General features: G+C 35.8%; 1 protein-coding gene across 10 annotated transcripts in view; it reads right to left on the bottom strand.

The window, feature by feature from the left end:
• Positions 1 to 27,052, bottom strand: part of SOX5 (SRY-box transcription factor 5) — a 1,296,482-nt gene that overhangs the window by 1,141,449 nt on the left and 127,981 nt on the right. For all 10 annotated transcript variants that reach the window (XM_072653487.1, XM_072653486.1, XM_072653490.1 and 7 more), the window contains one exon: positions 8,889 to 8,954. The gene's annotated coding sequence lies outside the window, so the exon portion shown is untranslated. The remainder of the gene's footprint in view (positions 1 to 8,888; positions 8,955 to 27,052) is intronic.

Here is a 27,052-nt window from a genome sequence, read left to right as displayed (position 1 = left end):
AGAATAGAGTGGTCTACCGTGTCCAAGACTGCAGAGAAGTCAAGGAGAATGAGAATTGTGAAAAAAAATCACTGGATTTAGCGGCAAAGAAATTATTAGTAACTTTGGAGATAGTAGATTTAATGGCATGATAGCTCTGAAGCCAAAATATAAGAGAATGAAAGGAAAAAAAGTGGAGACACCTATTATAAATGGTCTTTCCCAGGATTTTAGCTACAAAATGCAGAAGAGATATAGAACAATTGTTAGAAGGGATAAAAGGATCAAATGAGGGGTTTTTTCAAGATGAGGGAGACATACACATATTTGAAGGCAGCAGAAAGGGAACGATTTAAAATAAGTGAAAGAGTGGGAGAGAGCAATCTGTTGGAGATGGGATAGAATGGGATCACTTGAACAAATAGAGGCATTAGCCTTGGTCATATGGTCATCTCATCATGTGAGATGGGTTTTGGAAGAGATGATAGCAGAAGGCATGGGAGTAATGAGAGACAAAGAAGAAGAAGAGAAAAGAGGGAGATCATGGTGGATGGCCTCAATATTTTCTGTAAAAGGAAGGAAGTTCTCAGCAGAGAGAGAGAGAGAGAGAGAGAGAGAGAGAGAGAGAGAGAGAGAGAGAGAGAGAGAGAGAGAGAGAGAGAGAGAGAGAGAGAGAGAGAGAGAGAGAGAGAGAGAGAGAGAGAGAGAGAGAGGAGATGCCATTGAAGGTTTGAGGAGGGATGAAAAATTTTGGAACAGCCACTGTGCAGAGTAGGATACAGAGTAAGGTAAAGTAAGCAGAGATAGAGGGAAGTGAAGTACATACTGGAGACACTGGAAAATGGCTGGCTTGGCTAAACTCAAAGGTGCTTGTTGGGTCCCCACAGGATGTTTAGATGAATCATTTAGGAGGCACAGATTTTGTAAGCCTTCATATCCTTGAATGAAGAATTCTATTTTTCACATGATTCTCTGTTGAAAATATCTGGACTTATCATCTAGACAATATTTCCAAAAGCAGGAAGACACATTCTCCAACTATAGAAGTCATTTATTAGGAGTTAGACACATGGTCTATCTGAAAGTTGCCTAAATTACTACTCTTTAGTAAACAACTTTACTCAGAGAGGACGGAATTGCAGAATTTTAGATACATTTAGTCCTTTGTACAGATGAGGAAATAGAAGCCCAGAAAGACAAGGTGATTTGCTCAAAATTATACAACTAGCTAATGTCAGAGCCAGAACTAGAATCAACTGTTCTTTAAATATGGTATTCTTTTTTGTCCAGCTTTTCATGCAGCCATTGTAAATTACAAGGCCTTGCATGACCTCCTTATAAAATATAGCCAACTGGAGCACAACCTAGAAAACAAAAATATCATTCTTTTTAATTAAAATTTATTTTTTAAATTAGCAAAATCTATTTTTTCTTCCTTCAAATCTCTCTTTTCCCATTGGAAAAATTTTAAAAATTCTTTCTAACATTCATAATCAAACAAAACAAAGGAGATGTCTGCCAGTTGGGAAATGGCTGAATAAATTGCAGTACATGAATGTAATAAAATACAATTTGTTGTAAGAAAGAATAAAAGAAGAAATCTAGGAAGACTTGGATGAAATAATATAGAGTGAAATGAACAAAACCAGAAGAGCCCTTTATGAAATAACATTGTAAAAACAAATAACTTTGAAAGATTTAAGAACTCTAATCAACACAATGTCATCAAAAGTTCTGTCTCTGTTTCCTTTTAGAAGAGAATATAGTCTTCTGTGGGAAAATTAGATGGGAATAAAAAAGGGTTATGTGACGTGAATCAAGTCTCATTCATTTTATGTACCAGTTTCCCTTTCTATCAAAAGACAAAAATTATACAGTCATATCTATCTCAGAGAAAATTTTGAAAACAAGTTTTCAGAAAGTTCAAATTCATTACAAAAAGCTCACTTTGGAAATCTGAGCTATTTTATTAGAAAGCTCATTTAGTTCTCAGTTTTCTTTTGGAAGTCATAAGACCTAGGCTCAAAACTTGCCTCTGATACTCATCTTTGTGATGTTAAGAAGTCACTAAACACCTTGGGCATCAGTTTCCTCATTTGTAAAATAAAAGAGTTGGATACAATGACTTCTGTGGTTCTTTTGTGATCAACATCTATGAAAATATGGTTATGCTTTTTATCATCTTTGAAGGCAGAGAGTCCAGCACAGTATATTACTTCCCGTAGATGTCCAGTGAGTGTTTGAGGGATTGAATTCAGCTGTCCTATGAAATAATATTTATGATATTTTGCTAAACTGAAAGAGCTACACAAATATTACTACTATTATTATTAATTATTCATCGACCACTGGTTCCCAAAGCAGTATTAGTGTCATAAAATGTGGGAGGTTAATGGGAAATCAGGCATTTAGTATAACACCATTCTTTTACAGATGAAAAAACTTAGGACCATAGATGTTAGTTAGCCAAACATGACAGAAAATGTTGGTACTAGAACTGAGACTCATATTATATCAGGCCTTCAGTTTAACATTCATATGGAAGGTCTAAGTGAAAGAGAAAATGCTGCTCTTAATCGAAAGAGAAATAAGTACAAAGCTTAAACTAATACATAGTGAAAATTTGAAAGTTGTAAACACAATTTATAGTCTAGGGTAAAACACAGGCAGATAAATGAAACTTACACATCTGTTTAATGCTGGAAACAGCTAACATCCAATTTAACTCCTTCAATAATTCATCTTCAAAGCATGGAAACATATCATGGACATGTGGATGGTATCTGTTTTGATGTTGGAATCTAGATCACTTAATCTATGGTTAAAAGACTACTGTTTACAAGGGTAAATTCAGTGTGATCTTTTATCTGTCTTTTCAGTATATGTACTCGATCTGCTGTGAGTACAGCTGCAATTCTGTTTGCAGTATTTTCTACATATAGAAACATTAAATCCATCTTCTCTCTCTTTGAGATCTTTTTTCAACCACAGAATCACCTCAGATCTTCCTCTACAGAAGCCAAATATACAAAGTGTGAATGTGTGTGACAGCAAACAGAAATCAACAATGTTGGAATTATTCCCTAGAGGTTGATAGAATTTTCTGCTCTTTATAATCTTGGGAAAAGCAAGTCAAGAAAATATCAGGAGCAAATTAAAAGGCAGAAAACGCTGCCCTTATGTCTCCATTGGGAAGTTTAAAAACCTAAATATTTATTTGTTCAGGGCTTTGCTGCTGACTATGGACATTTTGATTGTAGACTGAAAAACAAAGAGTGAAGATCTCTGTTGATATATCCTCCAAACACTGTATTCTTTCCTCCAAAATCTTAGAAAAAGAGGATTAAAATGAATATCTGCACTTTTGAGAGGGGAATCACTCTATTTATTCTTTATGTATTATATTTTGCATCCCAAAAATTTCTCTGATAATTATCAATAAAGAAAAGCAAAAGATTCAACTTGAAACCTATGACAAATAGGTAACTGAGTTTATACAAGGGTAATTGATTTGAAAGACTCAGAAAAGTTGACTTTTCCATTATTAGCTTTTACAGCTCAGTAACTCAAAGCTTCAGTCTCTGCAGACTATATACAAGAAGACAAGACCATTTTTGTAACTCCGCATGGCAACAGACATGAAAGAGTATTCCTTCTTTTGGTCAGGGATTCAGATTTTGAAAGACTTTAAAATTGTTTTAAAGTTTTCCTTTTTTAAAAAAAAGCTAATTTTCCCCTCATTTTGTTGGTTTTGCAAGTACAGTAAGTGTAGAAACGATTATTCTAATCATATCTTTCAGCAAGAGAGCAACCAAATGGAAGATAACTTTCAGAACATGAAAAGAAATTAATTGGCTTAACATCATTTCTTAAATGGGGAAGGAAAAGCACACATGCAGATCTTTTATGAAGGAAACCATTATAAATGATTTATGCCACCAGAGTTTTTTCCTGCCAATTCTATTTTCTAGGATGATAAAACACACCCATATTTATAATGTAGTTGAACACAAAAACCTCAAAATATTTTGGTCTTACTGAACTATAAGCTCAAAGATATTAGGGGCCATGCCATATGTAATCTTTGTTTTACTGTATTTGGACATTTGGATTGACTTTCCTGTAGAAAAACCCAAATGAAAATCAAAGGGAAAGGTTCATTTGAGACCAAAAAAGAGAGATGATCAAGAGAGGCCATAGAATCAAAGAACCTCAGAGTTGGAAGGGATTTTGGAGGAATTGTACCTGAATTAGATAGCATCCACTAGCCAAAATCCTAGACAATTGACCTTTCACCCTTCACTTAAATATCTTCAGCACCTTGCAGTGCATCAACTCCCAAAACAACTCATTTCAATTTGCATGTCTCTGATTGAGAGAAAGACTTGTATTCTTTTATTTTGCTTTGCTTTGTCTTGTTTAATGTAAAACCAAAATCTGCTTCTCAGCTGCCTTTGCACCTAGTTACGCCCTCCGAACCAAAAAGAACTAATTTTTCCTTTTTCCATATGAGATAGTATATCAAAAATCATTAGGCCTTCTCTGATCTTCTCATCTCCAGGTTAAACATTCCTAATTCCTATCATTTTTCCCCCTTTGGCATGGTTTCAAGTTCATCAGCGTTGCTGGTATCTAGCTTTGCTATTTCCCAAAATGTAGTATCTGGAACATTTTTTAATGTCATCTGGAAAGAGTCACTGTTATCCTCAACATGAGCACTCTATTGTAGTCTAAGATTGGATTCATTGCTTCAGCTCTCATTTCACACTGTGGACTTCATATTGAAACCAGAGATACAATTGTCTGCCTCCTCATATCATATCATATCATATCATATCATATCATATCATATCATAGGATCATAGAATCATATATTTAGAGCTAAAAAGGAGCTTAGAGACCTATTCTAGTCCACACTTCTCTCTTTAGAGATAAAGAAACTGGGACCCAGAAGCAGTGAAGTGACTTGCCCCAGATGTAGTAGCTAGTAAATGACAAAGCCAGCATTTGAACTCAGGTCCTCTCAATCCAAATCCATCCTTCTTGTCTACTGTACAACCCCGTCTTTGTCCTTTTCCCATGGATTGTCTAGCCACAACTCCCTATTAAATATAACAATAAACATTTTTTTAAATTTCTCATTCTGTGGAGAGAACCATTCTTTATCAACTGACCTTTTCCTAAGGCAAATACAGGACTTAAGACAGCTGTATATTAATTTTCAGCCTAATAGATATGATCCATCAATGTAGCCTGTCAAGAATTTGTTTTTTAACTTTTGGTTCCCAGTTTGATGTTCAATGTGTTAACTTCTCCCCAACTTCTTTGATTTGCATGTTAAATAGGCATGTCGTCTATATCTTCATCAATCATTGGTAACAACTATTGATAAGAATTAGGCGTCCCAAGTATGGGGTTATGGATATATCAAACACTTAACAAATGTTTAATTGAATTTGCAAAGTTTTGTATTTTGCCAGACCTGTAACTGTGCTCAATAAATACCTACTATTAGTTATCACTCAGAGATTCAAATCATAGTAAAATCAGAGACATTTGCATAGGACATCTAATTGCTTTGCATTTCCCTATTATTTTATTGAAAATAATATAATAAACAAGAGGTTCAGTGGACTCTAATTTCAACACTAATCATGACCAACTCTTTATAACTTGACACAACTTGGGATCTAACATTAAGACAAAGATATCATATTTAGACATCCCTGTAATATATACTATTACCCTTCTTATATTTTCATTAATTCAATCAAATGGAACATATATGAACAGTTATCAAATTTTCATAAATAATAAATACAGTTTATTTTTAAATAATGTTAGGAAAAATTCAAAAACTAATTTTTCCTGACAGTTTTCCCTTCCCCCATTCAGGATTTGCACCATCATCAGTCATCAAATCGCATTTTGGAAGCTTGAAGGAACAATTTAAGTGCACAGTATACGCAGACTATTTGGGGCATGTTAAAGGGCTGGAATCACAGAACATATGTGACTTATTTTTTTAAGGAAACCTATAGCATAATTTCACGAGTCTCCAAAAGTATCACACCATCCGTGCTGTTAATCATGGGCGTTTACTCATTGGCAAAGGTTCCATACATTCTGTCTCCAAAGGACTACACAATTTTCAAAAGGCTTTTATGAAAAGTGGTAAATCAATTTTTTTTGCCTATAAGACAAGCTCAGGTATATTTCTTAAAATAATATGAAAATATAACACTGTGAGAGTTACCTTTAAAGAGGTTTTCTGCATAAATGCCACATAATTCCAATGGCACCATAGGCTATTAGTAGAATCAAAATCATTTTATGAGAACAAATTATGTAAAAAATTATTATTTATATAGTGAGAAACTCTTGTCATTAAGTTCCATCTAAAACATAGACTATGCGATGACCTCTTGTTTCTAAATTCAGTATAATAACCACTTCAGAAATGAAAGGAATGAATAAAGCAATGGAGACCAGGAACGTGATTTAATTGCAATACTGAATTCATGGACTGGGAAACTATTCCTTCTAATGCATATACCTTTTCTCTGGTTTATAGTTCTACAGAGCTGTCCAGAGTGAAAGACTGTACTTTGCCAGGGTCACACTGCCAATACTGGACAAAGTTGAACCCAACCAGCTCTGAGGGTGGCTCCTACATTACTATGCTACACTCTTTCCATGAGGGAGACTAACACGTACATATTTTACTCATACTAAATTGTAGTTCTACTTTTCCATAAAAAAAAATTAAGTTCATCATAATTTGTACAAAATAATCATAGTGTTAGTGCTGTCTTCCTCCTAATATAACACAATTTTGAAAGCCTATTCTAAATTTAAATAAGTGTTTTAACAATTAGAATTCAATGTTCTGAATGTTCAGAATACTTCTAGGATTTCTCTTAATAGTCATAAAATCACAGAATCTCAGAGCTGGAAGATACTTGAAGGCTAAACTACAGAGAGTGGAATAAAAATATTTTTGAAAGCATCTCTGAAAAGACACTCAACACTTTTTATTTCTTGTCTCACATGAATGAAAAATGAGAAAAAATATGCATACTGATAGTACATACACCTATCTGTGATTTATCATATGGGCAAAGTAGCTGGGCCCAAAGAAATATATTGTATCTGTAAAAAAGAATTGGAAAGTTACTGATGTTCCTGTCATTTTTGCTGAACAAATATTAATGTGGAATAGGCCTCTGAAATATTTAAAAGTCACATGCTGTATGAAGCAGGCAATGAATGACATTGTTTACGTCCAAATGGTGGGTAACAACTCAAATGAATGGGCATTCACTTAAGAATGGGATATCCCCCATGACTTGAGCATTGTGCGGTGCTAAGAGTCTAAGAATTGGATTAAAGCAAGTAATGCTGCAATTAATTGCTATATATTGAAACCTTCTGCGATTTTTTTAAGCAAAGAAAATCATGCTGGTAGTAGCTGGGGGGTAAAAAAAATCACAGTAATGGGAACTGAAATCCCTTACCTAGCCAGAGGCATAAAAACTGAAGAAACACTTCATCATGTCCCTGTCCCTCTGGTGACCTCTGCACAAATCCTTTCTACTTGAACCTACCATTATGAACCTTTTATAGTGATGCATAAGCATACTATAATTCCACTTCTTTACAGAATGCCCTACCCTTTTACCTTCCTCATATCAAATAAAGAATGTCTCTTTATCTGGCTGCTAAACTCCCATTTCATCTAAAATTCAAAATGAACCCTAACTGGATTCTCCTCATCTAGTTTTTCCTCTTGCAAATATGGTATCTCCTAAAAAGTCACCATGAGCTAAAAAATATTTAATTTACAATATGTTTCCTGGTCCTTCTATTTTCATTTCCACTATTTTTCCACTAATTATTTTTGGCCCTTAATACCTCACACCTGAACAATTGCAGTAAGCCCTGGACTATTCTTTCTGACTTTTATTTATTCTCTCTCTCTCTCTCTCTCTCTCTCTCTCTCTCTCTCTCTCTCTCTCTCTCGCAGTCTGTCTCTCTCTCTCATCTCTCTTTCTCTCCCCACCCCAACATCCTGTACATCAACAACATTAAACACTATTTTGATCACAATATTCTTTATTTTAAAAATACCAAAAACACAATTTCTCAGCTGGTCATTCAAGATTATTCACAATTTCTTCATGATGCATCTTTTTAGTCAATTTAGACTATTACTATTCTAAAAATAAATATGGAATTTTTCTATATGTATCCTTTTGCCTGAGTCCCTCCCTCTGCCTAGGATGCTTCTTCACATCACCTTGTCTAAGACTTCCTTGATCACTCTAAAATACAAAAAAGTATTTCCCCCTTTTCTGTGATGCTATAGCATTTTGTTCCTTTGTTCTCTCTCTCCCTCTCTCTCTCTATGTGTGTGTGTATATGTGTGTGTATAAAACCTATCAAATATTACTGTAGTTTTCATTTCTTATTCATCTATTAAAAGAGTTAAGACATAGTATGTTAGAAACAGTATTGGTCTCAGTGTCAAAAAACCTGAGTTCAAGCTCTGGTTCTGATACTGTCTGAGTTACTCCAAGTTTTGGTTTTCTCATCTATAAAACGTAGATTGTAAGACTTAACATTACCAATTTGTATTTTGCAAACCCTAGAATACAACAGGAGTCTGAGTGTTATTAGATTATTAACTTCCTGAAAGCAAATACTATGTCTTCATTTTTTTACATGCTCATTACTCTGCTTTGTACCTGTTAGGGGCTCACCAAGTATTTGTTGGATGAGCAACATAGAAAAAGATTATTTCCAAGAGCAGCAGAGTATGTTGTTCAAAAAAATTATATTATTTTTGACAAACATGTGCAAAGCACCATTAAACACTGAAAATGCAAAGATAAAAACAAGAAACTTACATAATATTTATACTTTTGCCACAACCAGGTCACTTATCTGTTTCCAAAGTGCAGGTTGGTTTCAACCTAGAAGAAAAGGTAAAAAAGGTTGTTAGATTACCTCTCCACTCTCCAAATTGTTAGGGAGAAAGAAATGTTCCCTTTAAAAGTCTTCCACTTTGGGAAACAATCAAACTGACAAACTCAAAGAGTAGTAGCTCATGGTTTGATGACAATTCATGAAGAAGTTTCCAAGAGACTTCAGGGAGCTACGTGTGGTCCTGTGGTATTTAATACTGAGTAAAGACATGAAGACATATTCATTAAATCTGCCAATGACACAAAACTAGAATTAGCTAGAACATTAGACAACAGTCAAGTGGTCAATTATTTCTCATAAAGTGGTAAATTGTTAATAACCATATGAAACCTTGGATTTTTGAAATATATTTCATAATGATCTAATAAATGCAAGTATGGAAGAATACACAGGCTACAGTTCATCTGAGAAAAGGCAAATTTAAGGGGTGACTAGATGGCTGAAAAAATCATGTTTGAGAAGAGGATTTGACTTTCTGGATCATATTTTAAAATACATGAATATCGGATCATTTTCCTGGCTCTGGATGGATCACACATAACATGGGCTTGTAATTTTACCAAAGAGATTCCTCACTGAAAAAAAAAGAAAAATGAGAGAGTTATCTGCCTATTCACCATGCTAGATACCATTGAAAGCAATTACAATATAGGGAGAAGAGAAATAGAAAAACCCAGAAACTGATGGGACAAAACAAAAGATAGGAGTCAGCAGCATAATCCATGGCCTAAGAAGTCTTTATAAAATGTGTAAAATATGGGTAGCCAACTAGATGAACAAAAGACAATAATGCATAGAAAAAGGTGTGATCTCAAAGCCATCACCAACACTGGATTTCATAGACTGAGACCAATGACTGAAACAGTTTTAAAAGAGTACAATGAATTTGAAGGGAACAGGACAGGTAAAGGAAGGTATTATTGTATTTGACAAAAAAATTTACTGATGTGAGGAAGTCCACAAGCTAGAGAAAAAACTGTGGGGGGCATTTGCATGAGATCAACAAAGGTAGAAAGAGAAGCAATATGGTGTTGAAGGGAATCACAGATCATCAGTGGAGTAAATAGAGTGCTAGGCTAGGTTAAACTTCATTGAAGCCTTCATCACCTTCTACCTGAACTCTTGCAATGTCTTCTCATTTGTCTACCTTCCTCAAGTGAGTTCCCACACCAGTTATCTCTATTCAGCTAACAAAGCAATTTTCTCAAACAAGAGTCTCACCATGTCATTTCCCGGCCTCAATGAGCTGCAGTTTTCTATTTGCCCTAAGATCAACTATAAAATCCTCTGGAATTTAAAATTTTTCATGAAATGGCCTCTTCCTACCTTTCCGCCCTTCTCACACTTGACCCTCTTCCATGTGCTCTATGTTTCAACAACACTAGCTCACTTGAAGTTCCTCGAACATGACAAGCCATTTCCTTTTATTTAAAGTTTCGCTGATGTCTTTTAATTACAGATATTTCCAGATCACCCTTCACTGTGAGTGCTCTCTTGTAACAAAAATAAAACAATTAAGCAAAACTAACAATATGGTGACCTCAACATTCCATGCCTGCGGCAAATCTCACTAAACACTCTCTTTTTAAACTGTTTTTAATCAACAAATTTTTGAGCTAACAATTTTTAATTAACAAAATTTCCTCTTCTACCAGCCCTCACTCTATCAAAAAAGGAAAAAAAATCCTTAAGAAGAAAATACAAAATCAAGCAAAACTAATTCCCAAATTTCCCAATTCTGTACTCAAATTTATCGCCTGTCTGTCAAGAGATAGATTTCATCATCGGTCCTCTGGAAACATGGGTAGACTTTTATTGGTCATCTTTATAATGTCATTATTATTGTATAAATTGTTCTCCTGATCCCATCCATTTCATTTGTCATCGGTTTGTAAAAGTCTTCAGAAATGTTTATTTTAATTATATTGTTGATATTGCAAAAATTGCTCTCCAGCTCTGATTACTTCACTCCGTTTCACATCTTTCTGTCCTTGTACTGGCTGTTCCCATTACTGAAATGCTCTGCCCCTCACCTTCACTTTACTTTTTCTGGTTTTCTTCAAGACACAGCTCAAATTTCAACTTCTGCTCGAGGTCTTTCACCTTCCTCCCATTTTCTAGTGCTTTTCCATCTCATATTACTTCTCCTCCCCCCGCCCATGTTTGTCTATCTGTCTGTCTGTCTGTCTCTGTCGCTCTCTGTCTCTGTCTCTCCATCTCCTTTTCTCTCTCTCTCTCTCACACACACATATACACACAAAAATAATATGTATGTATATTTGTATTAATATACCTATTAATATATACCTATATGTGTATACATCTATCATTTGAATGGAGAAAGCAACACATAAAAACCAAGTAAATACTATATAGTGTATATATGTATGCATGTATTTAATATATATGTATAGATAGATAAATAAATAGATAGACAGTATTTACCTAGGTATTTTTTAATTCTGTTTCCTCTATTTGAATATAAGCACCTTTAGGGCAAGGGCTGTCTTTTTTTCCTTTTTTTCTATCTTCATGGCTTAGTACAGTACTTACCATAAGTACTCAAATACCTGTTGACTGACTGACTGATAACTGAGAGACTGACCTGAGTTTGACTCCTGCTAAGACACTAGTTCTGTGACACTGAACAACTCATTTGACATCTCTGTGTTTCAGTTAACTCATCTGCAGAATTAGAGGGCTGAATTCTCTTCCATCTCTAAATCTCTGATCCACCAATCTGGGCAGAAGGAATACAGAGACAAGGAGTCAGAGAAACAGAAAACAAGCCAATCACAGAGGAATTATCTAGTCATGACCAGAGACTGAAACTATCCCAAAACTTAATGGAGCTCTCTTTCTGCCCAAAGTAAATCAACTTAGTGGCAATTCTTTCTTTCCAACCCACAAACAGCAATATTCTATATCTGATTCTCACCAGCAAGGAGCAACTTGATCCTGGAAAGGACATAATAGAAATCTTAGAGGAAAGTTGTCACTTCATCTTAGAATGTGTGAGAAAGAAAGAAGAAAAGCTAAGAAAAATCTGAAATGATCTAGATCTTTGAAGAGCAAATGTCAAAGGATTCAGAGGAAGGATAGGTCAGGTTCAATGAGCCTAATTTATCACAGGGGAAAGACATTTCAAACGCTCTCAAAATGGAATTCTGAAGACATAAAGAAATAATCCTGAATATGAGTTAAAAGGAGATTTGTCTAATGAGATCTGTGTGGATGCACAGAGAGTTCACCAACTGTCTCAGATTTTAAAAAGACATGTCCAAAACCTGGAAGCAAGGATAGATAACAGAGGCTCATTACTTCACGTCACTCTAATATGGAAATATTTTACAAGAGAGCACATGTATAACCTATATCAGACTGCTTGCCATTGCAGGGAGTGGGGTGGAGAAGGAGGGATAAAACATGGAACCCAAAATATAAAAAAAAGTTAGAAATTGTTTTTACATGTCATTGGGAGAAAATAAAATATAAAAGAAAAAATACTTCACATTACTGTTATATAAAAATAGTATCAGGAATGTTAAACCTAATAATGAGCTAAAGATGGCAAGGAAAATAAAGGGATGTTTTCAACATATTCAAGGGAAAAGTAAGATAAATGAAGCTATATGACTACTACTTAAGGTGGATGAGACAGTCAGTGAAGAATGGTGAGAAGGCAGAGATATTCAGTTTCGATTTTGCTTCTACTTTCTTTGCCAATGAAATTGGTATTTTGGTCTGGAAAATACAGAATAAAATCGTTAAGAGGCAGTTGATATACAAGATAAAGAGGAAGAGAGAGAAGCGCATCTACCTGCCCTTTATGAACTCAAGTCACCACATTCACAACATAGGTAATTCAAAAAACTTGCAGGCATAATTGTTGAATTACTGAAAGATCCTGAACAATACATAATCCACCCTTCATCTATGTATTTTAAAATGTTTCAGCTTACTAATGACTGTTAAGTTTGTAATTTAAAAAATCAAAAGATATACCATAAGATTGTTAGAAAAGCAAGTATTTTCCCAATTTTCAAAAAAGATAAAGGAAATAGAGTCTACTACTTTTAGGTCATTGAGATTTGCTTTGGTTCTTGGCAAAATTCTGGAAAATATCATTAAAGAGAGAGGTGATGAACATCTGAAGAAGGAACCATTGGACAGTAACACCTACCATAGTTTCATAAAGAACAAGTCATACCCACAAACCTGGGAAGATTTTTCTGAACTGATACAGAATATAATGAAATAATTTTACACAAGACAATACTATAAAGACAAATATCTTTCAAAGATTAGAAATCTCTGACCAATGCCACGATCAACCATGGGAATGATGATGAAGCAGAGCAGCTAGCACCAAAAGTGAAAAGATGGACTACAGACGCGGAATGAGATGCATACTTTTGGACCTGGCTAATGTGGGAATTTGTTTAGCTTAACTGTGCGTATTAGTTAAAAGATTTTGGTTTTGGTTTTTAATTGGGGTAGAGAGAAGTTAAATGCTTGTTAACTAAAAGAAAAATATATATTTTAAAAGTGCACAAATCATGCCAAACTAACTTCATTTACTTTTTTGAAAGGGTCACTAGAGAAGGGTCAAGAAAATTCTACATAGAGTTATATAGTCATAGAGTTTTATATATATATATATATATATATATATATATATATATATATATATATATATATATATATATATATATATATATACATATATATATATATACATATGTATGCATATATACAGTTATACAGTCACATAAAGACCTTGACCCTTGACATTTTCAAAGCACTTAAGAAATTTTTTCATATTATTCTTGTGACAAATATGGAAATTGTAACATGTGAAAGGGATACTAATGCAGTTAACTGGCACATAAATTCAGAATTTGTTGAGTGGTCAAACCTCAAAAATAGTCATTACTATTCCATGTCAACTTGGAAGAAAATCTCTGGTGGAATAATTCTTAGATATGTGTTTGGTGCTGGCCTGTTTACCATTTTCATCAATAACTAGGATAACGACATAGATTGCATGCTCATTAGCTTTGAGGATGATGCAAATCTCAGAGGACTAGATAAGATACTGGATGAGAAAATGGCAAGCATTTAGAGGAGGGCTGCCCAGATGACAAAAGACCTCAAATCATGATCAATAAAAGTTTACCAAGGTGATGAGGAGACTAATAAAGGATTGGGGAATGGTAACTATCTTCAAACATGTGATGTAGGCAAAAGATTAGACTTATTCTCTTTTGTTCCATTGGTCACACCAACTAGAAACAAGTAGCAAATGTTGGGGCCAATTTAGGTTTGATATAAGGAAAAATCTCAAAACAATCAAAACTGTTCAAAAGTGGAATGGATGCCTCAAAGGAGAGTAGGCTATAAATCCCTTTTTGACTTTAAGCAAACACTGGAAAATATCATGTTAGTTACATTATCAAGGAGATTGTACTTTAAGTACAGGTTGAAATTGATGGCTTGAGATATCCCTTCCTACCTTAAGATCCCATAAAAAAAAGAAGACACATGAGAAGAGGATGGATAAATTGATCATAACAATACCTATGGTATCTACCTTACATGATATTTTAAGGTTAACATGAGATAAAGTATATAGAGTTTTACTAAAATGAAACTGTTCTGTGAATGCCAACAAGTGTTATCATTAATAATGATGTTGACAAAAAAATAGGTCAGATCTACGGCAGTTGATAAATGATTACATCTAATAATGAAGGAGAATAAAAAATTAATGTTGCTCCAAAGGTTTCAAATTGGGATGACTAGAAGAATAGTAATTCTATCAACAGAAATATCATTGTAATCCCCCTGTCCCCTGACAAAAAATACAGAAATAGGAAAGTTAGAAAGGCACATAAGTTTGGGGATTTAAATCATGAGTTCAGGTTTAGATACACTGATTTTGAGGAGTTTGGGATATATAAGTGGATGTGGCCAGCAAGCAATTAAAGACTAGAATTAGGGGAGATTTGGAGAATAGTACTCATTTTTGAGTCATCCATAGAAATGTATTAACTGTTGTCATGGAAGTAGATGACTCAGTTAAGGGAGAGATCGTACAGACAGAAGAGATTTGAGTAGATAACTTTGCAGAACATTCACACTTATGTAGCAGGAGAGAGAAAAAGAACCAGCAAAGGATATTTTAAAAGAGTGATCTAAGAATCAGGAAAAAGGATATGAATTTTCTGGACATATTGTTAGGAACTACACAGAATTTCTAAACTACATATCATTGTTACACTGGATATAGAGAACAAAAATAGTAACTTTTATATAAGCTTCCCTATAATGAGACATGTATTTTACTTCAAGTAAAATAAACAAAGATGTTTTCAGCATTGTGTCAATCAACATTTAATAAACATTAAGCATCTGCTATGTGCAAAAAAAAAAATTATTAAGACCTGGTACTTTTTCTCAAGGAATATGCAGTTTATCAGATCTGATAAAAATGGGTATTAATACCTGTGAAGTGAAAAAACAAACAAAAAAAACTCCAACAAATGTTGCAGAGAAGATAAGATTGATGAGGACAGAAAAAAGACTATTGGATTTGGTGATAAGGAAATCAAAGAGCCTTAGAAAGAAATCTAGTTCAGCAGAGTGGGTTCACGTCTCACTTCTGTCACATCTGTATGATCCTGATCAACTCAACTAATCTTTTAGTGCTCTAGGTCAATCAGTCAATATGTATCTATTAAGTTCCTGCTAGATGCTAGACACTGTACTAAGCATTAGGAATACAAAGGAAGGCAAAAGATAGCCCCTACCCTCAAGAAGTTCACAATTGAATGTCATAGACAACATGGAAAACACTACACACACACACGTTAAATATAAGATAAACTAGAGTTAATCAATAGAGAGAGAGTCCTAGCATTAAGGGAAGTCAGAAAAGACTTTTTGTACAAGACGGGATTTTAGCCTGGGCTAGCAGGAGATGGAGATGAAGAAGCAGATAGCAGGCATGGGGAACAGTTGATAAAAATGCTTGGAATAAGAAGATAGAATAGCAAGGAGGCCAGCACAACTGTATTACAGAGTATGTGGAAAGAAGTAAGGTATAAGAAGACTGCAAAAATAGAAGGGAGGCAGATTATAAAGGGATATGAATGCCAAAAAGTGGATTTCATATTTGATCCTAGAGGTCATAGGGAGTTGCTGGAATTTATTTAGTAGAAGGGTGTTATGGTCAAACTTGCATTTAAGGAGATTAATTTGACGAGAATGAACTGGCGTGGGGAGAGACTTGAGTCAAGGAGATCAATCAGCTAGCTATTGCAACAGTCCAAGCAGGAGAGGATAAGAGTCTTGACCAGCACAGTGCTGGTGTTAGAGGAGAGAAAGGGGCATATACAGGAGATGTCAAGGTAAACTTGACATGTCTTGGTGATATATTTGATAGGGGGAAGGAAGAGAAAGTAAGGAGACAAAGATGACAAGTAGGTTAACAAGGTTAGGTGACTAGAAGGAGTTTAGTCTCATACATATAGAGTTTAAGATGTCTGCAGGATATCACCGTTTGAGACATCTAATAGCCAGTTAGGGATGTTAGTCTGAATTTTAGGAGAAAACAGGGGTAACTGGTGGCTTAGTACAAGGAGTGCTGGGCCTAGACTCAGGGAGACCTGAATTCAAATCTGGTCTCAGAGCCCTCTTAGCTTTGAGACTTGGGCAAGTCATTTAACCTTGTTCTTTTTTGTAGAGAAAGGGGGATTCTGGGAAGATGGCAGAGTAGGTAATGAACATAGAGCAGCAAAAATAAAGGAGTAAAGCAGATGTTCTCTTGTTTGCCTCAGTTTTCTTATCTGAAAATGAGCTGGAGAAATGGCAAACCCCTCCATCATCTTTACCAAGAAAACCCCAAAGCGGGTCACAAAGAGTTGGCCATGACTGAAAAAAACTATTAAACAGCAAATAGATTTGAAAATAATCATCATTGAGACTATAAATGAAACCATAAGAGTTGATGAGATCACTGAATGAATTTGTATATAGAGAGGAGTGCCCAAGACAGAATCCTGAAGGTTATTCACCTTAGTAGGTCTGAACTAGATAAAGAAATAGCAAAAGAGGGGCAGAGCCAAGATGGTGAAGTAGAAGCATGGATGTGCTCGAGCTTCCCCCCCAAAGCCCTTAAAATACCTGTAAAAATGACTCTAAACAAATTCTAGAGCAGTAGAAGCCACAAAATGGCATAGGGAAACAGATTTCCAGACCAAGACAATCTGGAAGGCCCACAGGAAGGGTCTATTGCACCAGGTTCAGAGCAGAGCACAACCCAATGTGAGCCTCACCAGCACAGACAACACTGACACAAGCTTCAGGCTTCTGAATTAGGGACAACTATTGCAGTTACCAGATTTCTCAACCCATAAACAGGAAAGACAGCTTCAAAGGTCAATGAGAAAGCTCTCTCACCTGGGTGAGAGGGGAACGTGGGCCCTAGTGCCAGCCCCAGCCCCAGGGCAGTTACAGCAGTTCCTGTTTCTGGAGCTCTCTGACTACAGATGATGGGGGAATCAAGTGGCTGATCTGGGTCTCAGTCCTGAGTGGCGGTCCTGGGGTCAGAAGGAGTTCTAGCATGGCGGAGCTGGTAGCAGCTATGGAGAAGGAATCCTACTTGCAGTTCCAGGGCAGAAACTGTGGATGCTCACAGAACAGAACATAGGCCAGGAGAGGAGTAAATACCTCTTCCTTGATTATGACACTCTGAAAGAATTGAGAACTTACAGGTCGCTAGACACATCTCAGAGAATAGCTACACAAAACCTCTGAAGCCTGGGGAAGTATACCCTCCACTCAAAAAAGGGTTCAAAAGTCAAGTAATTGGCTGGGAAAATGCCCCAAAAGAGGAAAAAATAAGACTATAGAAGGTTGCTTTTTTGGTGAAAATGTATTTTCTTCCATCCTTTTAGATGAAGAAGATCAAAGCATACAACCAGAAGAAGACCAAAGCATATAACTGCAGGAAGACAGCAAAGTCAAGGTTTCTACACCCAAAGTCTTCAAAAAAATATGAAATGGTCTCAGGCCATGGAGGAGTTCAAAAAGGATACTGAAAATCAAGTAAGAGAGGTGGAGGAAAAACTGGGAAGAAAAAGAAAGTGATGCAATAAAATCATGAAAAACAATTCAATAGCTTACTAACAGAGACACAAAAAATGTTAAAGAAAATAACACCTTTAAAAAATAGACTAACCCAAATGGAAGAAGAAATCCAAAAAAACCAATAAAGAGAAGAATGCCTTAAAAAGCAGAATTGGCCAAATGGAAAAGGAGGTCCAAAAGCTCACCTAAGAAAATAGTTATTTAAAAATTAGAATGGAGCAGATAGAAGCTAATGACTTTATGAGAAATCAAGAAATTATAAAACAAAACCAAAAGAATGAAAAAATAGAAGACATTAACTCATTGGAAAAACAACTGACCTGGAAAATACATCCAGGAGAGATGATTTAAAAATTGTTGGTCTACCTGAAAACAATGATCAAAAAAAGAGCGTAGGCAACATCTTCCAAAAAATTATCAAAGGAAGCTGCCCTGATATTCTAGAGCCAGAGGGTAAAATAGAAATGGAAAGAATTTGTCAATCACCTCTTGAAATAGACCCCAAAAGGAAAACTCCTAGGAATATTGTAGTCAAATTCCAGAGTTCCCAGGTCAAGGAGAAAATATTTCAGGCAGCGAGAAAGAAACAATTCAAGTATTGTGGAAATACAATCAGGATAACACAGGATTTAGCAGCTTCTACATTAAGGGATCAAAGGGCTTGGAATATGATATTCCAGAGATCAAAGGAGGAAAGGAGGTATGATTAAAACCAAGAATTGTTGGGGGTGTAAGCTCAGTTCCATGTGGACAGTCTCGGGCGGGTAAAGGTGAGGACTTCTAAACCTTAGAGTTCTCATGAGGCCCCCCAGGGAACAGCAGGGAATTGAGGTGTGAGACCAGGCTATCTCGTGCATTTCCGCCTCTTCCCCGCACGTGCTGGGAGAGAGCATCCCCGCCCTCGAGATTGGCCCTGATCTGAGCACACCTATTGTTGTCTAACAGGCACAGTATTCAGGTCCAAACTATGCGGCAGGAGAGCTTAAGTAGGGTCAGGAAAGCCTGAAGGCGCTCTTAGCGCTGAGGGGCCTTTAGAGGACAGAAGGCCCCTCTTCCTTCTCTCCTCTCTTCTTTCTTCCCTCTCCCCTCTCTCCCCACTTCCACTTCTGCTTTCATTCTCTTACTGTAAGATCTTTGCCTCCTTGGGAGATTTCTCTCTCTCCTAAGGAAGAGTTCCCCCTGCACATGTAACCAAGACCCTGAATAAAGCCTAACCCTTGTTCGACTCTGGAAAGTCTCTTCTCTCATACGTTTATCCGGTTTGGCCAGCCGAAGACCTGCGATAGGTAAGGTAAGACTTGGGTAGCCCTCAGGCCTCTAGGCCTGGAAAAGAATCACCTACCCAGCAAAAGTGAGTATAATACTTAAGGGGAAAAATAGAATTTCAATGAAATAGAGGATTTCCAAGCATTCTTGTTGAAAAGACGAGAGATGAATAGAAAATCTGACTTTCAAATACAAGAACCAAGAGAAACATGAAAAGGTAAACAGGAAAGAGAGGCCATAGGGAACTCATTAAAGTTCAACTGTTTACATACCTACATGGAAAGATGATATTTGTAACTCATGAGACTTTTTTCAGTATTAGAGTAGTTAGAGGGAATATCTGTGTGTGTGTATGTATGTATGAGTATATTATATATACATATATATACACAAATATGTAGGTGTGCATGTATATGTATGTATGTATATATTATATATGTGTATATATATATATATATATATGGATAGGTAGGTATATGGGTGTATGTATATATGTATACACACACATATATAGGTGTATATATGTATGTATGAGTATATTATATATATATAAATATGTAGCTATGTATGTGTATGTATGTATATGTATACTACATGTGTGTATGTATATGTGTAGGTAGGTATATGGGTATATGTGTGTATGTATATATATGTATACACACATATTTTATATATATGTACATAATATATACAGAGGGCATAAGGTGAGCTAAATATGAAGGGAGAATATTTAAAAAATAAAGTTTACTGTTGAGTGGAATGTACTAGGAGAAATAGAAAGGAAGAAGTAGAATGTAGCAAATCATCTCATATAAAAGACGCCAGAAAGAACTTTTACAATAGAGGGGTAGAGGGAAGAGATGAAAGGGAATAAATGAGCCTTACTCTCATGGGATTTGGCTTAAGGAGGGAATAATACATACTCAGTTGGGTATGGAACTCTATTTTACCCTTCAGGAATGCAAGGGGGAAGGGGATGGGAGAGGGAAAATAACAGAAGGGACAGCAAATTGGGAAAGGGATAATCAGAAGCAAACACTATTGTGGGGAGACAGGTCAAGGGAGAGAATGGAATAAATGGAGGGCAGGACAGGACAAAGGGAAATGTGATTAGTCTTTCACAACATAATTGTTATGGAAGTGTTTGCATGGCTAAGCATGTATGACCTATTTCGAATTGCTTTCTATCTCAATGAGGGGGGGAGGGAAGGAGGGAAAGAATATGGAACTCAAATTTAAAAATGAATGTTAAAAATTGTTTTTGCAATAAGATGTACAAGAAATAGGGAATAGAAATTTATTTTGCCCTACAGGAAAATACAAGGGAGAGTAATGGTGGAAGGGGGTGATAGAAGAGAGGACAGATTGACAGAAGGAGTTGATGGGGTGCATGCTGTCCTGGGGTGGGGAGTGGGGAAAGATGGAAAGAAAATTTGGAATTCAAATTCTTGTGAAAATGAATGTTGAAATCTGAAAAATAAATAAATTATATATTAACATTTAAAAAAAGAAATAGCAAAAGAGACTGTGAAGGAGTGTTTACACTGTAGGACAAGAACCAGGAAAGATTACTGCCATAGATATAAAGAGAAAAGAGGGTATCAAGGAGAAGGGGGTGATGTACATTGTCAAAGTCTGCAGAGAGATCAAGAAGGATGAAGACTGAAGGTGATGAGCTGACTAGTTAGAAAGAGCATCCTCATTTGGAGCTCCCTCCTGCAATAAAATCACAAATCCAATCCTTTTCCTTATCCAAGCATTTACAATAGCTTCTGATCCATGAATGTCTTTGAAATCCCCAATAAGAAAAGTAAAATTATTCAAGCTGTGTATAATATACACAAATACTGAAAATTTAAAGGAAAAACTGGAGTATTTTTTGCCATATTATAAAATATAAGACCAAAGTAAATTTAGATCACAAACTTAATTTGTACATTCACCTGCTACCTTGTTTCATAAAAAATCATAAGCAGTTCTTTGTAACATGCAAAAAAGTATGACACATTCACTTTTACTTGTAAATTTCTTTCCTACACTAACGCATAATTTCTTATCTTTAGACAAGTGCAAATAAAATGGCAACATCATAAAAACACATATATATTTTAAAGCTGCAAGTCTTGAAGAGAACGTAGTTAAAACCACTTATTTTGGCAGTGAGGAGATTAAGGTCTAGAAAAGCAAAATGTTCTGCCCCATGTCATACTACTAACTAGTTATCTACCTGTAAACAGAATCCAAGTCCTTTAAATCAAAGTCTTGTTTCTTTTTCACTCTAACTATTTATTATTAGGGGTGTCGGTTGGCACCAGGGTAGGCTTAGAGTTAGGAAGACAAGTAAAAATATAGCTTCAAACACTTACTAGCTATGTGACCCTGGACAAGTCATTTCACCCCATTTGCCTCAGTTTCCTCATATGCAAAAGGAGGATGATAATAGCACCTAAACCACAGGACTGTTGTGAGGATCAAATGAGATAATATTTGTAAAGTACTTAGCACACTACATGGCACATCGTAAACACTACATAAATGGTTGTTATTGTCAATACAACAATATATCCTTGATATGGCTGGTTAAATATGACAATTTTGAGGACGAAATATACGGAATGTTTCCACGGTCAGAAATGTTCTTTCATCTTTCTGTTTTACATCAGGTAAGCAATCTTCTACCTTGACCCACGCTGCATGAACACTGCTGTTGTGTGTGATCTTCTCCTCCAAAAGCCCATTTCATCGCTTGAAACATAATCCCATTGTCTCGACCCCTTCTACCAACAAACTTGTATCTCTATTCTCCTACGGCATCCGCAAAATATCCATCACAAAAAAAAAAAAGAAAGGAAAAAGAGGAAGACAAAACAAACGATGTTATACACACACTGCTTATATTACATGTCTGGGGTATATTATACTACCTTTTTTATTAATCAGGCATTGACCCTTAAATAGACCTATATTAGCAAGTGGACACCTTTTTTATTAATTTGGAATCACCTGGATTTGATTTGATTTTGCTTTACAACAGATCCCCATTGCTGAAAACTTTTTTTTTCCTTTTAAAAGTGTCTGTGGTATTCCATGGCAACATGTTACAGGCAGAAGTTCATGGTAAGTTCAGAGGAAAGGAATTTTCAAAGAAAACCCAAGACAAAGCATTGTGGGTAATGATATGGAAGGTTGACAAAACAATGATAAACAATGAAAATAAGAAATAATTAAGTGTGCTAAAATACTGTATCAGCATTTTGTACATTGTTAACTTTTTTAGGGAAAATTTTATTTAATGGAATTTTTCACGGAGAGATCCTAACCCAGGCTATGAAAACAGAACCGTGAATGTATAATTCTCAAGTATATTCCTTTAAAAAATAAAATGTGCAAATATGTCAGCTTGAGATAAGGCTTTCTGAACAAAATATAATACATGGAAATCCTTTCTTAAGTGTTTTGTGGATTTAGGGAGGTAGGAAACTTAAAACAGTGGTGGTATGGTAAACATACAAGTCCAAACAAGGTGTGAAAAATTGAGTACATGCAGTTACAGGCAAAATAAGTAGTCAAAAAATAGCTGCTGAGAAAGAAAGGGGAAAAAATCCTCATGGCTATACTATGGCTTTTTAAAGGTACCATATCCATTGAAAACTAAATCAAAAAAAGGGGAGCGGAACTGACTAATTAGTATCTACATTTTTCCCCCTTTTATGAACTTAATCCTCACTCATTCACAGTAGAGAACAAGAAATGTAATCTTATGTTAGTTTTGGTGTCAGTCTTCACTTATTTTTATTTTACTTATGCTCTTCAGATACCCCAGCCTTCCTTATAAAATGTCATCTATGTTAAGTGCATATATATATAAATGCTAAACATATGATTTCATATAAACATATAACATATTAAATATATATTTATTGTGGGCTTCTAAATTCTTGAGATTATAGAGTCTTTATGCATCATCTCTCACTCCCTGGATTCCTAATGCAGTGTTGAACTAAGGTCTAGAGGTTGCAGAATGGTCACAAATAGGTCCACTATGGCTGCCCTTTCAGCAACCCTCTGGAGACACCCCCTGCAACCTTCAATTTCCATGTAATACTCTGAAAATCATCTACTGATTTCCAGTAACAACCAACTCATTTCAACAGTTCAGCATATTGAACCAGTTTATTTCTGATGAGAGACATTTTAACTCTTAACATAAGCCATGCTTGTACATAATATATTTTTTTAAAAAAATAAACTATTCACTGATGGCAATAGTCAAGTGTCTGTTTTGTTCAGCACACATTCAGGTATTGAAACAAAAATGAGTCATCATAATATTAAAGCTATCTGATATGCTATATTAAAACTGACTGCCTGGTGAAAGGATAACATCTCATAGCAGGCCAGGCAACATGATAATCAGTATTGACTTAAATCAACTGCTTTTGTGTATTCTAAATGCAACAGATTGAGACGAACATTCCTTTTGCAGAGAAATCAGATTTCAGTGAACGATGAGAAGTTTTTTCAACACTCATTCTAGTACTTATTACAATAGCTGCAAAGACACGCTACTTCAGTGTCAACTATGACTAAATCAGCTGGATACACCTAAGTCTTTAGAATTGCATTAAGTGGTAATATTCAGAAGATTAAACTTACTCCACAGATCAGTGTTCACAAAGTCAGATCCTGGAATCCCTGGGGGTTTCTGACTTTTTCCAGTCTACTCTTACACATGATGCCTTCTTTGCCTTCAAAGACTGACTGGAAGCCTTAAGGGAAGAAGGCAAGTGTACATGAAAAAATAAAGCAAGATCTATTTAGTTAAATAAGGCCCAGTAAAAACAGACTGCTGCCTCTTGGACATACCTGTTTCCCTTCTAAGAATCACCTGCAGTGGTCAGGAACTACATAAAGAAAGCTCACTATGAAGAACAAAGATCAAAATCACTGTCTCAAGTTTTGAAAGGTGCAGGTACTCTTCACTGTGGAATGTTCTCAGAATTCATACCTGCTAAGTTTTAGACATTCAGTTTCATGAAGCCATAGACTGACTTCAGACTCTACATCCCACTTCTCCTTTAGATCTTGTGGATGCTTCATTGAGAAACTGTGCTTTTGGTCCCTAGATAGGTCTCTTTCCTTGGACGTGCCACTCTATTTCATATTTTGGGCTCATATTTCAATAGTTTGATTCTCCTGCCCTACACAATCCAATTCTTGTTTCTGTCCCCTTGTAATGGTGATTTAGTGATGTAGGTTTACCCATCATGGCTGCCCAGATACTACTAACATCATATCTGGAAGACTGTCCATCAAAACCTCTAGCCAGGTTTGACTCTAGTTCTAACATTCTTACCACTGTGCAACCTGAGTCACATGAACTGAATTCAAATACTGGATTTACTACTTACTAAAGTTGTGAAGCTTGGCAAATTACTGCACCACTCTTGGACTCAATTTCTTCCTCTGTAAAAATTAGGCTGTTGTATTTGATGACCTTGAAGTTTTCTTCTGGGCAGCTAGGTAGTGCAGTGGTTAGAGCACCGAGCTTTGGAATCAAGAAGTCCTGAATTCAAATATGACCTCAGACACTTATGAGCTGTGTGACCTTGGGCAAGTCACTTAAAGCTGTTCACCTCAGTTTCCTAATATGCAAAATGAACTGGTGAGGGAAACGGCAACCACACAAGTTTCTTTACCAAGAAAACCCCAAAATGCAAAATGGGGTGATGAAGAGTTGGATATAACAGAAATGACTGAACTATTTCCCTTCCAGTTCTAATTCTATAATGCTATGTTCCTTCAATGTAAAAAAGGACTTAAGAAACAAACACAGGCAAACATCCTACATACTGTTACATAAGTACATTAGAGAGTTGTAAAAATAAACAACTAAATGAATGGGTGAAAGGTAAGGAGGAGAGATGAATAATAGTGCTATGTGAGCTCTAAGAAGACTATCCCAGAAATGTTCAAAGCATTGTATGACATTCTGTGGGAGATACAAAAGGAATAACAAGACAGAGTTCCCATCCTGAATTAGTTCATAAGCCATACAGGCCATGGCACATAGAAAAATATTATAAAAATCAGAATATAATTACTAGGAGGAGTACATGGTATTTTGATCTCAGATGAGGGAAAGATCACTGCCAGCCAGGGAGTTAACAGTGTCACAAAAGGTTTCATGGGGGAGTTAACATTTGAGCTAGATGTTGATGAATGACCATAGTTTTAACTGATATTACTGGAGGTGGAAGGAAGAGGTAGGGAATTTCTGCACAAATAGAATGTTACAAAAATCATGGAGGCTAGAAAACAATGGTTATATATGAGTGACAAAAAGTAATCCAGTTTGGCTAAATATTAAAGTTTTAAAAAGGAATTAGAGCTCAAAGTTGTAAAGGTAGACTGGAGCTGGATTATAGAGGAACTTGGATATGTCTAAAAAGTCTTTTTGGTGGCAATGGAATGATACAATTTTCTGTATACCAATATGCCATTGGTAAGTCACATTTATTGTAATAGATACAAAAGAACTTAAATGTCCTATTATATTGCAGAATATGTTAGATACATGAAAACCTCAGAACTATTGACTTTGTTCTTTCTGTTGGATACATTTCACTCTGATGCACTCAAAAGGCTGAAACTGGTTGCTAAAGGAGTCGGTTAGTTAAAATATACTTATTAAATACCCATGTGCAAAACAGCATGGCAGTAGATACACGGTAACTATAGAGCCAGAAAGACATGGATTTACATCCTACATCCTACATATCACATATGTTAGGTGTGTAATGACAGGTAAGTCACCAAATCTCTTAGAGCCATGAGCAGCTCCCTAAGACCACAAGTCACAGGTAAGCTGCAGATCTCTATTAATGGAAATAGTTGGCATGTCAAGAATTCCTTACACTGGCCCAGAATTGTTTGAATATTTAATATAACATATTTTTAAGTGTATGAATCATGGTTCCTACTCTTGAGAAACTGAAATCTAAACGGGGAAGTCAGGCATATTTGGCCCCTTAATACATTTCCTTACACATTACTTCTTTTCTTATATCCCACCATCTAACCATGCTAGCCTGCTTACTGTTCCACACACGTGATGACTCATCTCCCACTTCTGTGCCTTTGCACTGGCCTCATGGCCAGAATGTACCCTCTTCTCACTTCTCCCTCTTAGGAACCTTCATTTTCTTTAAGTACCACCTTCCACATGAAGACTTTCCAAACACTTCTGCCCAACTTTGAGCTCTTCCTCAAACCACCTTGTATTGGTTTTATATATAAATATATATATATACATATATGATTTATATTTGTACATGTCTCCACAGTCAAAATGTAAGTCCTTTGAACCAGGTGTTTATTCAATTTTGTTTTAAAATTCCCAGGTGCCTAACACATAGTATGCATTTAATGAATGTTTGTTGATTGATAGTAAGAGCTCCTCGCATCTGAGGCAACTAGGTGGTACAATGGAAAGAGTCTGGAATCAGGAAAACCTTAGTTCAAATGTGGCCTCAGATATTTATCTGTGTGATCCTGGGCCAGTTAATTAACCTCCATCTGCCTCAGTTTCAGAGAAGCTAGGTGGCATAGTGGATGGAGTGCCAAACTTGGAATCAGGAAGATTCATTTTCATAGGTTCAAATCT

The sequence above is a fragment of the Notamacropus eugenii genome, chromosome 3 (assembly GCF_028372415.1).
Source record: "Notamacropus eugenii isolate mMacEug1 chromosome 3, mMacEug1.pri_v2, whole genome shotgun sequence".
Taxonomy (NCBI): Eukaryota; Metazoa; Chordata; class Mammalia; order Diprotodontia; family Macropodidae; genus Notamacropus; species Notamacropus eugenii.
The sequence above is the reverse complement of the archived record's forward strand: the minus strand, read 5'-3'. Positions and strand labels throughout refer to the sequence as shown.